General features: G+C 44.0%; 1 long non-coding RNA gene across 3 annotated transcripts; it reads left to right on the top strand.

The window, feature by feature from the left end:
• The first annotated feature begins 5,506 nt into the window (after positions 1–5,506).
• Positions 5,507–10,272, top strand: LOC136492854 (uncharacterized). 3 transcript variants are annotated; one of them, XR_010768209.1, is made up of 5 exons: positions 5,507–6,101; positions 7,441–7,486; positions 8,141–8,211; positions 9,111–9,226; positions 10,162–10,272. It is a non-coding gene; the product is annotated as an uncharacterized lncRNA (long non-coding RNA). The 3 variants fall into 3 exon arrangements; XR_010768208.1 differs by lacking the exon at positions 10,162–10,272 and having other exon boundaries at positions 9,114–9,445; XR_010768206.1 differs by lacking the exon at positions 10,162–10,272 and having other exon boundaries at positions 9,111–9,445.
• The last annotated feature ends 5,059 nt before the right edge of the window (positions 10,273–15,331 follow it).

The raw sequence follows: 15,331 nt of genomic DNA, 5'->3' as shown, positions 1-15,331 counted from the left end.
TTAGTGAACAAATATGTAGATAATTTAGCTTCACTAGCATTGAAATCAACCAAGTATAGATTCTCATATCTAAAGCCTTTGAAGATCAAGTTAGAGCTATCTACACTTATGATCTCTACATCATCTACCCCAAATATGCATTTGAATCCAAGATCACACAATTGAGCCACGGATAGCAAATTGAAGTTCAAGCTCTCTACTAGCAACACATTGGATATACCCATGTTATTGGATATTGCAATCTTACCAAGCCCTTTGACCTTGCCTTTGCCATTGTCACCAAATGTGATACTATCATAACCATCATTGTCATTGGTGTTGATTGAGTTGAACATTCTTGCATCACCGGTCATGTATTGAGTGCACCCACTATCAAGAACCCAATGCCTTTCTCCGGCTTTATAATTAACCTACAAAAGAAGATCAATTCTTTTTAGGTACCTAAACTTGTTTGGGTCCGTAAAGGTTAGTGACCAAGCTCTTTGGCACCCAAATGGCTTTCTTCTTTGAGCCCATCCATGGTTTACCAATGAACTTAGCCTTTACACCATTTGCACCCTTGGTAAGCATATAGAAAGAATCAAGCTTAATAGAGGATACATTAGCATTTTTGCTCTTGTTCTTGCACTCATGCTCTTTTATGACCAACTTGCTTGCAACTAGTGTAAAACTGATCATTGTTCTTCACAAAACTAGTCTTGTGAGGAGCAAAGGCCGCCTTACCTTTCTTAGGGGTATAGCCCAATTCCTCTTTGTAGAGAGAAGTTCTTTGGCTACCCAAGCACATAAGCAAGCGATCCTCACCATCATAGGCCTTAGCCAAGGTGTGCGTGAGCTTGTTGACCTTCTTCTTGAGGTTCTCATTCTCAACCATTAGTGAGGCATCACAAGTGAAACCGTCACTACTAGATGAGGTGGAAGTAGAAGTACTACAAGAAGGGTTAGCGGGAGCAACAATGATAGGCATAGATAATGATTCATTAATTATATCACAAGTTAAGCCTACATTGCAAGTCTCAACATGGTTCTTTTTATTTTGCTTATCAAGCAAAGAGGAATTAGCCTTTTCAAGCTTATTGTGAGCCTTGTCAAGCTTCTTATGGGCTTCCTCGAGCCTCTCATGAGATGCATTGAGCTCATCAAAGGCTTGCTTAAGGGCTTTTAGTTCCTTACGCAAGCTTTTGCATTCCCTTCTCTTAATATTAAAGTGTTCTTTAGCATCTTCTAGCATGTCAAATAGTTCATCCTTAGTAGGTTCATCATCATCACTATCACTTTCATTTTCATTATCATGTTCCTCATCACTTCCATCATCACAAATTTGTACCTTAGTGGCCTTAGCCATGAAGCATGATGGAGTGTCGAAGAGAGAAGGCTTCTCATTGATAGCAATGCTTGCAAGTGCCTTCTTCTTGGTGGTCTTGTCATCATCACTATCATCATCATCATCATCATCACTTGAGGAAGCATCACTATCCCAAGTGACCACATATGAACCACCCTTCTTCTTCTTGAAGGTCATCTTGTCCTTCTTCTCTTTCTTTTCCCTCTTGTCCTTCTTCTTGTCATCATTTTTGTCACTATTGTATGGACATTGAGCAACAAGATGATCTTTGCTTCCATAATTGAAGCACCTTCTTGACTCTTCCTTGTTCTTGGATGAAGACTTCTTTCTTCTAGCATGGTAGCCCTTCTTCATCATGAACTTGCCAAATCTCTTGATAAAGAGAGACATCTTCTCATCATCATCATCATCCCATGAGCTATCATCTTCACTTGATGTATCTTGCTTTGCCTTGCCCTTGGATGACGTGGCCTTGAATGCCACGCTCTTCTTTTTCTCATCCTTCTTCTCATCTTTCTTCTCCTTCTTTTCTTTCTTCTCATCATCATCTCTATTTGTATCATCGGTCATTATATCTCCCAACACTTGGTTTGGTTAGAGAGCACTTGTACTAGCCACTTGATCTTGTTCATTGTCATGAGAGCCACTTGTACTAGCTTGAGTTGTATCATCTTGCATATTTGAGTTAGAGAGCACTTGTACTTGATCATCTTCATCATCATTCACTTGCCTAGGCCTCAATTCACCAACATCCATGTTCTTCATGGCATTTGAAAGTTGAATGCCTCTAACATCTTCCAAGTTCTCATTCTCTACTTGTGAACCATTGGTTTCATCAAATTCAACATCATGAACTTCCTCTAGACTACTACTATCCAAATTCCAAACTCTATATGCTTTGCTAGTAGTTAAGTATCCAAGTAGGAATCCTTCATCACATTTCTTGTCAAATTTGCCCAATCTAGTGCCTTTCTTCAAGATATAACATTTGCAACCAAAAACCCAAAAATATGCAATGTTGGACTTTCTACCATTCAAGAGCTCATATGGTGTCTTCTCTTTCAATGGGTGACAATAGAGGTGGTTGCTATAATAACAAGCTGTGTTGATAGCTTCGCCCCAAAAAGATTGACTCACATTGTACGCACTAAGCATAGGCCTTGCCATATCAATGAGTGTTCTATTCTTCCTCTCAACAAGGCCATTTGATTGTGGAGTGTACTCTGTCGAGAATTGATGTTTAATTCCAAATTCATCACACAACTCATCAATTCTAGTGTTCGTGAACTCACTACTATTGTCACTTTTAATTCTCTTGATGGTTGTTTCAAACTCATTGTGAATGCCCTTGATAAATGATTTGAATGTTGCAAACATATTACTTTTGTCCACTAGAAAGAATACCCAAGCGTATCTAGTATAATCATCCACTATCATAAAGCCATATTTATTTCCACAGATGCTAGTGTATTGTTTTGTAAGTTCTGGTAGCAAGTTAGGATGACAGGATGGTCCCGAGTGGTTGGCTATGCATGCGGAGGCAGCCACCGCTACATGGGAGGTTCTTTGGATTGGATTTTTGACCATTGTTGTCAGATCTAAGAATACTATGGTACAACAAGCAACGTAGATTCTGTTTTGAGATTCCAGGTGTGAGTTAGGTGCCGAAAATGGCTGACTGTGAGGTGGCTATGGCGCCATGGTGAAAGGTCCTAATGGCTAGATGGGGTGAATAGCCTATTAAAAATTTGTACAACAACACTTAACAAACCGGTTAGATAAATAAGAGGCGAAGCGAGTTTTGCGCTAGCCTACTAAAAATGCAAGCCACCTACCACAATTCTAGTTTCTAGTCTATATCCACACAATTGCTATGTCACTACACTAAGTTAGTGTGCTCTCAAAAGACTAACTAAAGAGTCACACTAACCAAACTAACAAGCTCTCACGACTAGCTTTACTAAAGAGCTTGACAACTAGTTTACGGTAATGTAAAGAGAGAGAGCAAGATAGTTATACCGCCGAGTCGAGGAATGAACCAATCAATCATAAGAATGAATACCAATGAAGACCAATCACCTCAGAATCAAATGATAACACATTGATTTTTTACTAAAGTTCACTTGCTTGCCGGCAAGCTAGTCCTCGTTGTAGCGATTCACACACTTGGAGGTTCATACGCTAATTGCTGGCATCACATGTTAAACCCTCAATAGGGTGCCACACAACCAACACAAGATGAGGATCACACAAGCCATGAGCAATTTACTAAAGTACCTTTTTGGCTCTCCACCGGAGAAAAGTCAAGAACCCCTCACAATCACCACGATCAGAGCCAGAGACAATCACTAACCTCCGCTCGACGATCCTTGCTGCTCCAAGCCATCTAGGTGGCGGCAACCACCAAGAGTAACAAGCGAATCCCGCAACGAAACACGAACACCAAGTGCTTCTAGATGCAAACACTCAAACGATGCACTTGGATTCACTCACAATCTCACAAAGATGATGAATCAATGATGGAGATGAGTGGGAGGGCTTTGGCTAAACTCATAAGGTTGCTATGTTAATGCAAATGGCCAAGAGAGTGAGCTAGAGCTGGTCACACGCCTTTAAATAGAGCCCCTAATAAAATAGAGCCATTGGACTCACAGAGCACCCAACTGCGCACCGACCGAACGCGCAGGTCGGGGCGATCGGACGCACGCCACCTAGCGTTCGGTCGCGCGATGCGCGCCACGTGGCCCCTTGGTTTAACCTCATCCACGCGATCTCAACGGCTAGTTAGCTTCGCGCCACACGATAAGTTGCGACCGGAAGGGCTGCTCAAAGTGATCGGACGCTCCATCACTAGAGTCTGGTTGTTTCTAGTAAGGTTCTAGAGATGATTTTTCACGACCGGACGCATTGGGTGGCTCATGATCAGACCCAGGCCAGCGTCCGGTCAACTCAGCCTCTCTCTATTGCTTGCATCAGCGTATGTCACTAGGTGACCGAACGCACCCCTGCACGTCCGGTCAAGGGATCGGGGGCAGCCATCACTGCGCGCCACTGACCGGACACGGGGTCAGAGTCCGGTCACTGCCCAAGGCAGAGTCCGGTCAATATGAAATAGCTCTTTTTGACCCAAAACTTCACCACCCTTGATCCAATGTGCCAACCACCAAGTGTAACAATTCGTGCACGTGTGTTAGCATATTTGCACAAACATTTTCAAGAGTTTTAGCTTTCCACTAGATCCTAAATGCATATGTAATGAGTTAGAGCATCTAATGACACTTTGATAACCGCGTTTCGATACGAGTTTCACCTCTCTTAATAGTAGGGCTATCAATCCTAAATGTGATCAGACTCATTAAGTGTCTCGATCACCAAAACAAAAAAGCTCCTATCAATTTCACCTTTGCCTTGAGTTTTTTATTTTTGTTTCTTCTTTTTTAAGTCCAAGCATTTGATCATCACCATGCCATCACCATCATCATGTCATGATCTTCATTTGCTTCATCACTTGGAGTAGTGCTACCTATCTCATAATCATTTTGATAAACTAGATTAGCACTTAGGGTTTCATTAATTCACCAAAACTAAACTAGAGCTTTCACTTGGCCACGCCGATATGGCACAGACGATGACAAAAAGGTTCTTTAATTGAACTTGTATTTTATCTTCTAGGAGCAAATTATGAAAAGCCATCGGTGATAGAGTTGTTTTTTCTTTCCAATATTTATTAGAAGATTACAAAATCAGATTTTTTTTCAGATTATTTTTTGGATATGGTTAAAGATGCTCTTGTAAATATCACTACACCACATCATTAATATAGCGTCACATGTGTGTTGTTATAAATATACTAATATTGTTGAACCATGGCCCACGGATAAGGTCGGTATAAATGGCCCACGGATAAGGTCGGTATAAATGGCCCACGGATAAGTGTCGATAAATATACTTTTTACGATGAACTATTGATGGCTATAAATATTTACATATAGAGTCGAACAGTTGGTCGGCGTAGAGTAATAAAGAAGGCAGACCATCGGTCGGCATAGGGCCGTGTCCCTTTGCGTGCGGTGGAAAGAAAAAAAAAAGGCCCGTTCCCAGGAAAAACTTAAGGCCCAAATACTCAGTCCTCCCCAAACCCTAGCTGTTGTCGCCCGCCCAACCAAATCCCTTGCCTCGCACGCACGCACGCCCTCCGCGCTAAACTCCGTCGCGCCGCCGACCAAATTTCCACCGCCCCCATCTCCTCCAAATGCCGCCCAAATTTCCACCGCCCGCCAACTCCTCCGACTGCCTCCCAAATTTCCACCGCCCGCCGCGCCCACCCAAATCCCGTCGCCCTCCTCCCCTTCCTTCTAGGCCCTTGGCTTCCTCCAAATCAAGCGCCAAATCCCGTCGCCCTCCTCAGCTCCGCCCAACTGCCACTCGAATCCCCCATCACCCTACTCCCCCCGCGCGCCGCAGGACTCCCCCTCCGTCGCTCGATCCCCCTTGCGCCGCAAGACTCCCTGCCGGCAGAAGGAGCAGCAGTGTGCCGGCTGAGAAGAACGGCGAAGCATCAGTACCCTGTCGTGCCCCTGTTCATCCTTGAAGCAGTACGTAGAGGGGCTGAAGAAGCAGCAACAAGCCCCCATCGTCTAGCAGCAGGTCTCCTATCCTGCCCCTGTTTGTCCTAGAAGCAGAGTCAATATCTCCTCCGTCAACCCATCCGTGGCTGTGGCAGTGGTGCCATGGAATCTTCTACCATCGCCAGAAGGTGAGATATTTCTCCATACAATTTGTCCATGTCATATCTGTAGGCAAGAAGATGTTGTAGCTGTCTTATTTTCTGTATTTCCTTGGGTAAATATTATGATACTAGGGTACCTTTGCGGATTAAAATTTGTAGGTATCCTGCAGATGATGGAAGCTTGCTTATCTTGGTATTACCCATTTTTTTTGATAAATGGTATTACCCAAGTTGAGAGATCTCAAATGAGTCAGCTTGCTAGTTTCTTTTGGGAATATTTGAACTGTTTTATCCATCCGGCTCAGTATTTTTAGTGACCTCCTGCTAGATAAGAGCTTCAGTGTGTAAGATGTTCTGCTTAAAATAAACAGAGATATAACATTGTGCAAATACACATCCCTTGGAAATTCTTTTACTGTCACTTGAAACATCGAACCTGTTAAGGCGAGTTGTTTAGACTCTCAATTGCTGTACAGAAGTTCTCTTCTGTTTTTTTTCCAAAGCTTCTAACTCTTTGGTGTTCACATTGATATATAATGCTCTGACATTAAACTGTAGAACATTTCTAATATTTGACAAGTACATTAAACACTTTTTTGTTTGTCCATGACATATCAGACAAGTCACTGATGCTCCTTTCTAACATATCTGTGTAACAATGTACTTCCAACTTCTCATGTGGACGACTGCTACTGTGTAGTGCAGACTCCTTCCCTCATTGATTGGCAGATGGGAAACATACTAAAACTAAGCCACCATGCCATTGCTGAACCTACTTGTAGATGATATAGGTTCGAGGTGCTGTCAGAGTGTCACCTTAGTTCACCATGCAAACTTTCTGTAGATAGATGATCCATAGTGTTCTAATGCCACAGACTGGGTAATGTCCCCTTTGCTATGAGTTGCTATCCAAAGTAATAGAAGACAGAAATGCAGACTAATTTTTTTGGCCAAACATATTTGTTGCACCACATTGTTTTGCAATTCAGGTCTCATCATCTTATATTACCCTCCAGTGCCAGCCCATATACCAAATTTGTATATTGCTTTGAGTTAGGTACTATCAGTTTAGTTAGGTACTATCAATGAGGCCCACGCCGCTATCAGGTACGTTGGCAAGCAGACGGTGACTGCACGTGCGTGGCATTGCCGCTGATTCAATAAAAGCTCAGGTTTAGACTGCATTTCAGAGCTTGTGTCTTCGCTAAATTTGTAACGTGCTGTAATTTTTCCATATTAGATGTGTCCTCATCAGTTTTCGTTCAATCCCTGCTGCTGATTGACTTTGTTCAGAAGATCCTAAACATAGATGTCACGGATAGGAACTTGACTGAACCTGAGTATGATGTTGTTTTCTGAATTTCAGCACTTGAAGGCCCTCAGGGGTGTGAAGATTGAAGTCACACACAGAGGTAATAAACGCCGTATGTACAGAATTGCTGGCTTGTCAGTGAAACCTACTAATGATTTGAGGTAGAAGAATTGCTCTCCTTTGCAATTCTGCAATCAGCACTTCTAATCAAATGTTTCTTGGATCCTTTCTGAATTAAGGGCTGTTTGTTAAAACTGAGCTTGAACTTGATTAGTTCTAGGAACAAGCAGTTAATCTATTGCATCTGTGTATGTCATGGAAAAAGTTTTCAGGCCTGTTCATGTGAAGGTTCAGTATATGCAGCTGAAGCTCTCCATTTCACTCAGTGGCCAGTTTCTTGCAAGTGCTGTCCATGATAAAAAAATTGCATGTTTTTTTGTCCAGCACCAGCCTTGCAGAAATTCAGAATGTAGTATAATGCCCGTGCTAAAGTTTTATATCTGGATGGTAGCATCAGCCAGGTGTGCTGTATAAGTGAGGGAAAGAAAAATCTTGACTTGCTAGAAATTGGTAGTACATGAATTGCAATCCATTGCAATACTACAATAGTTTCATTATAGTAGCATTTATATATGCTTATTGGTTCATGTGCTCACTGCTCATATCTGCGTAGTGAGGGAGAGAAAAATCTTGAATTTGCTAGAAATCTGCATCATTTATTCTGTATTTTTTTAATTTATCTCACTTTGTGCAGAATTATGGAAAGAAAAAGAAAGAACGACAGGAGAATGGCAGATCAAAGCAACCAGTGAGAATGCACAATCTGTAAGTCAAATTTCTATTCTGTTGCTTCCCTGCTTGCAGCATGCTACTTGGTAAGCCAAATAGATAAACATGATGATAACAACCTATTTATTAGGATCTTACTTGATATGTTTTGCCTGCTACATGGTGAAGTAAATAAGCACTTTTTTGGTATACTATCTGTTTGTTGGCACTGAATAGCGCACAAAGAATAAGGACATGGAGCATCATCCATTACTATCGCACAAAGAATAGGTTCCTTTGCTTCTTTGTCCACCGTCGTTCTTACAATTCTTTCTTATAATTATCTCCCTATTCTTCCAGATTCTTTCAAGCAAGCAAAGTTAGTAGGCTATTATTGGTCAATTTTGTTTTTAAGAGCATCGGATGAAACCTGCAAATTAATTTTTTACTTGTGGATTAGTAAAATAAGTACCAAGTAGCCTATCAAGCTTTCAGAAATAGCAAGCAGAATAACTACTCCAGTGACTAAATGGATTAATAAAACCAAGGAAATTCAATCAAGTTAGCTGGCCTTGCATAATGTTGTCTGGTTTCTAAGAGCACAAGAAAGATATTCAAATGAGATTCCTGCAGCATGATTTAGGCCCCCATGATAATATATGTAGTTCCCAGGCAGTGTCAACCTCCATCCATCCTGAACAGGAGCAATCCAGTCGTCAGGTTCATGATCTCACTGCACTGTGTAATATTGTGTCAGCTGTAAACTGATAAAAACTATCTTTAAGTTTTCTCTAATCTAACTTCCACTTGTCTTAGGTTGTTGACCGCAAATGCACTAAACATGCAAATGAATTTGGCATAGAATTTGATGACATTCTTACAACAGTTGATGCTAGAGTTCTGCTGCCTCTCAAATTCATCTTAATTGCCTAACTCAGTTTTCATTTTTGTTTCAGCAGTGCTTATCTATGATTACCAGCCCATTCCACTGAGATAGCCCTCGACTTGAAAATGGGGACACTCACAGACGGACGCACTGTGTTCAGCGATATAACAAACATCCATACCCTAGGTACATGCATAGACACATATTACCACAAACTTCATGTCTGTGAGCTTCTGATGTTGAGTCTGACCAGCCATACATTGGGCTAGCTCATATGAATGAATCAACATCAATGTTTTATGCTCATTAATCAATGTCCTTGCATGTATGGTTAACGTTTATTGTATTGAATGTTTGTGCATTGACAATAGATAATTTGGAGTTCATTGTGTACTGTTGATAAGCAGCATATATATTGCCTCCATGTCAATGATTCGCGTTGGACTGTTAGTTGCTAAAAGCATTTATAGCTTCAAACTATGTGTCGGTATTTGTAGTCCCTAAGGCATCAGACTGTTGGTCGCTAAAAACATATTGATTGACATATGCTATACCGACGTCACTTTCAGCGACTCCAAGTAAGTGTCGGCATAGATTTATACTGACCGATGAAACGTCGCTATATCGACCTATACCGACCACTGTACGTCGCTATTCTGGGCTGTGGTGTATTGTATCCCAACAAGATAATCCTGCCATTTTATATTATTACCCAAATACACATCAATTAAACAAATATTGTTTGCTGGTAGTACGATGTTCAGAAGTCGTTTTTATGGAAGAACGAGATATTCCTGCCATTTATCGTTTACCCACAAGGAACATTTTTCTGTATTCGTTTCCCTTGGAACGAAACTCGAAGCTTTCGTTCTATTCCGTACCCTAGAGCCATTTTGTAAAGTTGCTGCACGTGTGGACGACAGTAGATTATTCTGAAACTTTGTTGATTTGAGGTGTATTTGTGCAATTTTCATATGAAAATGTCTTTTAAAAATAAAAAGTCGTAATTAATATTATAATTACTAAGTAATAATATAATAACCTAATAATCAATAAATTATTTATTAATGATTAAGATTAGAAATATGGATGAGCTTATCTGGTCGTTTTTTTATTGGCAGGTTCATCCACATATAGAGAACATTTCTTTTGGATGGCCGACGCCTTATCCATGTTATCTGTAAAGCAAACACTTTTAAAATATAAATCGACATATCTCACCAATTAACTATGGATATCGGTGGAATCAAACACACTCATAGTTCATCGTTGTCCAACCAGTGATTTATGGTGAAGTACATGGAAGTTTTTTGCTGTGAGGCACCAACACCAGCTTGTCAATGCAATCAAGTGATACAACCGTTCTCAAACTGTGTTGACCATTTAAAAGAACGACTAGTAAGTGCGATAATAATACAGAAAAATTGCTTGGTTATTTTTTTTTTCTGCTGATATAATAGCCTAGAGGCTTGAGCCAGATCGGATGATACAATCTTACAGATAAGACGAAGATATCCAGACATCTTGTAAGAGATCCACATGCAACCGTATGAGCAATATAATGCCATAACGATCTGGAGGTTGGTAAGCAGCTTTCTTTGTACACGCGTGCAACCTCCATCCTCACTGCACTGGATGAGGATAATTACGCATCACTCAATCGTGATACTCACCAGATTTTTTTCGTGATTGCTTTCTGGTCCAAATATTTAACTTGGTATACGTATTTTCCTTATAGTAAGTAAAATAGGAAATATGTTTTTTTTGAGAAGTCACTGTCAGCTCAACGTATACCATGAAAAGATCTCCGGTTCTTAATTTGTTTTCACCCCGAATACCGTAGGTAGTGTAGCAAAGGTAAAAAGGTTCACGCCAACTTGGTGACAAATCTATTAATCTTTTCTTAAGCTATCCGGTGGATCTGCTATTTTAATACTACTACCTCTTCTGAGCAGATAACATTTTGGGTTTAGATAAGCTGTCCTTGCCTCTCGCTTCCAGTAATTTGATAATAATAACATGGCAGTACACTAGTAGGCTTTGTTTAGCGCGACTGCAGTGTCGGTTTCGGAAGTGATGAAATCTTTTTGGTGTTGGTAAATTGGTGACCTCTCATGGATTGATTCCTTTTGACTCGCAGGTTACTACTCTTCAGTCTTCAGAGTTCAGACTGGTTCATCTCTACCCATCGGTTTCCGGGACGTGTTGCGTGTTTTGCATCAGTAACAGCATCTCTTAGCAATGCTCCCATTTGATCCCCTACTCTAAATTTAGGTAGTGGGGGTCAAAAACCAGCTGCAGCGGACCCCTACTACACCCCTTACTTTTGTTGTCCCCCTACTTTTTTCCCTCCACCCTCTATTCCTGTTGACCCTTGCTCCACCGTGCAAAATCTGGATGGGACTTTTTCCTCCCCACGTTCCACTCGTGCGTCCTGGACCGTGACTTCCATCGGCGTCGCCCTTGAACCGACGTCCGCCCCAGCCATCCCCGGCGTGGCAGGAGCCCGACGCGGTGGCTTCCCTCCCCAGCGTGGCCTGCCCGACGCGGCGCTCCTCTCCCCGGCGCGGCCAAGACCGAGGCGGCGGCTCCCCTGTCCGGCGCGGCAGCGGTGCCCAACGTCAGCGGCCCTGGCTGGCTTGGCTTCGCCGGTGCTGGCCCCGACGCGGCGGCTTCCCTTCCTGCGGGATGGACCGACGAGGATTGTAACACCCTAGGTGTTAGGCTTGCATAATTACACTTGCATTGCATGAGCATAAGCATAATTCATTCATGCATAAGCATTTTCATATGAAACATTGCTATGAAACAAGTGAAACATACTATTGTTCTTCTATGTTTCATTGTATATATGCTTTATGATCATGTGTAGCTAATGCAAGTGGTGATGTTTGGTCACTAAAACACCTTAGCTACACTTAGTGTCGGGTTCATAAATCCGGGGTCCCTCATGGACATGCTTCCCAGCAAAGGCTTGGCCCAGCAGACGATGTCGCGAACGACGTACAACTCCTGGGCCGGCCCAAAAACCTAACGACAGGCCAGAAGGGCGATCCAATCTCCGATCGAAAGGCCTGGCCAAGGAGGAACAACGCTCGCTTCCGACTCCGGCCTACCTCTCCGACTGGAAGGCCTCGCTTCCAACTCCAGCCCGCCTCTCCAACCAGAAGGCCAGGCCAAGGAGGAATGAGGCTCGCTTCCGACTCCGACCCGCGTCTCCGACCGGAGATGCACCGGGCCTCTGCTTACAGCTCTTCTCCGACTGGCGTAGTCGGAGCCGACTGGGACCAACCGACCAGGGACGCCCGCTCGGTGAGGACCCAGGAAACGAGTGGAGCTATTAAAGGCAGGGCGCTCAAGTCAACTGCAATACCAAGAATCGTACCCTATACACCTGCAGGACAGTACCGACAGGACATGTTAGAAGGGTGCCCTGCAACCTTCTAGGCATGTCAGAACCCAAGCAGTGTTGTGAGCGCTGATGTTTGCCCTACAGTGTTGTGGGCGCCATCAATTCCCATGCAAGGCAAACACGGTAAGACCCCCCACATGCCTCTGAGCATCAACAGGAGGCCCGCGAGACAACCGTCATCCTCTTCGCTCGCTACCAGCAGACTCTCCACAGGTACCACGAGAGGAAAATCAGAGGAAAGATCCTCGAGGTCGGAGACCTCGTGCTTCGAAGGACCCAGTTGACTAAGGAGAAGCATAAACTCTCTCCGCTATGGGAAGAACCCTATACAGTAACCGAAGTTATCTGACCAGGCGCCTACCGACTGAAGGACGACAACAGCGACGTTCTCACCAACACTTGGAACATCGAACAGTTACATTGTTTCTTCCCTTAAAAATTCAGTCTTACCGTTTTCTTTCATTCAACGTTCGGTCCTACAGAGCACCCCGGCCCAAACACTTTTGGCCCAGGTCGCTCGGGGGCTCCACGGGGGTGTGGTACCACCTCTCTTTTTGTTTACTATCATATGGTAAATACCTTTCTACCCGAACAAAAGAGTAGTCCGTTCCTTTAATTACCTTACGTAACTTTGCTTTAAATATTCTGACCGATCGCACCCCGCCTATACCTACGGTTACGAGCAGCTGAGCCTCACGGGCCACGCCCGGGCTCTTAAGGTTGCAACCTATGGGACAAATAGGCAGGTACGAAAAAGAAAGAATAAAAAACAAAATTATGCTAAGGTAAAAATAAGGAACGGACGGGACAAGCTTCTCCAAACGAAGTGATCCCATCGTAAAAACGAAACTGATTGTATTCATTAAATACACAAAAAACGTTCACACGGGGGCTTCCCCATGAACTCATCCTTTACATGTGCTAAAGTACTTCTACTTTACATGCTATTATGACTGCCCGGCGGCATCAGCTGCCGGCGCGACCGGCGAAGGTAAGGGCTGCTCGCTATCCGGCACGACGACACTGGGCTCGGTCGGAGGCGGGGCGACGTTCACTTCTGATCCGGGCTCCGCTCCATTCGCTGGCTGGGTGACGTCTTCTTGACGCACGCCTTCAGCCACGCTTGCACGGCGAGCCTCCATCACCCACTACGCGGAGACTTGCTTGGCCACCAAACTGTGCATGTGGCAGCAACCTTTCCCCGAGCGCATAGATGGCGTTTGCGCTCTGGTCGTCGGCATACCCTCTGCAGATGGTGTCAAAGTCCAGGTCCAGGTGTCTTCTGGAGGCAGGCACCAAGTACCGCAACAAGTTCATAAGTTCATGGGCATCATCCAAGAGCGTTTATTGCCACCAGACATAAACACCACCGCAAGGGCCCTGCCCGGTTCTGCTCCCTCGACTTCAGCGAGCGCAACGGGTATCTCAAGGGCATCACACCCAACCATACACCAAAAGTAAGGCTATGGCACATGCCATAGGCAAATGCCAAAGCAGCAAGCTATAGATGCTCAGCAGAAGAACATGTTGCTTTAGACTTTCCCATGTAGACAGGGCAGCTCCTGGACAGGGACGCTGCCTGCCGTGGTATGGCCGCTATGACTGGAGGATGTCTCTGACATCTCATCAAACTTTATGAACTAGCCGACCTGAGCAGCTGCAGGGGCAAAACCCCCCACCGGCGTGGTCCTAGGCAGCTTCCCCTCCGACAAGGCTCGCCCGGTGAAGATTCGCCGGAAAGAGTCCATGTATGGCTCCATCTCGAAGAAGGCCTAGCAGACGGTGACAAAGCCAGTGACGTGCAGCACCCTAGTCGGATTGAGGTGCTACAGCTCTAGGCCCCACTCATTAAGGAGCCCGCGCATGATCCAGTACGCCACTTCCTTCGGTGGAAGCAGCCCCTTCTCGGCGAAAGCGGCCAGCACTGACTCGCTCACACAAGATGACCTCCAGCTTGACATTGCGCTCCGAATTCACGAACGGATCTGTGAGTTTTCTCCTCTCCCTCTCTCTACCCTTTTTCTCATAGGAACCACCACAGTGTAACACCCTAAAATTTGCCTCTTTTGAAATAGAGCTAAAATTATTTATTTATGAATTTTTGTGCACAAGAAATATAGGAAAATAAAAATTTTCATTAATTTAAAATTCATCATAAGGTTTAGCAACTGGTTGTGCATACATGTTGGTGCATAAAGTTTATCGTGATGAGTGGTGTTGATCCAAAACTCCAAAGTAATTTGGAATGTTTTTGAAAAGGGTTTGAAAATGGCTTTGAAATAAAAGAAAAGAAAGAAAAGAAAATTAGCAAATAAAAGTATTTTCAAAGTTGTAAAGTTTATCTTGGAAAGCCTAACAAAATTGTCCATTTTTATTTGAATAGGGAGGTGTATTTGAAACTATACTTGAATTTGGCTTGGATTTGAAAACTAGAATAGGAAAAGAATTTCATTTTGGAAATTTGCTTTTCTCTCTTTCCAGCCCCAAACCCAAGCGCGGCCTAGTCTCCTCCTCCTCCTCCCACGCTCGGCCTGCTCGGCGGCCCAGCCGCACCTCTCCTCCTTCCCGCCAGCCTGCTCCACCTCAGCCTGCTCAGCTTTTATCGCTCCACGTGGCCTACTCGTGGCCTGCTCGCACCATCGCTCCTCTCCCTTTCTTCCGCGTGCACTTGCCGTTCTGTACCGGCCCGCTAGGCAGCCCACTACCGCGGCCGCTTCGGCCCATCACCGTAATGCTTGCACCCACACGCACCTCACTTCCTTCTCCCTCACTGCGTCGCTGGCCCCATGCGTCAATGTTCCCCTTCCTTCCTTTCCCCCGCTTCTTTCCTTTCCTCCTCGCCGGCGATGGCGCGACCAAACATGGCAAGCCGCCACCGT

The sequence above is a fragment of the Miscanthus floridulus genome, chromosome 1 (assembly GCF_019320115.1).
Source record: "Miscanthus floridulus cultivar M001 chromosome 1, ASM1932011v1, whole genome shotgun sequence".
Classification (NCBI taxonomy): domain Eukaryota; kingdom Viridiplantae; phylum Streptophyta; class Magnoliopsida; order Poales; family Poaceae; genus Miscanthus; species Miscanthus floridulus.
Note: the sequence above shows the minus strand (reverse complement) of the source record. Positions and strands in the feature narration are given on the sequence as shown.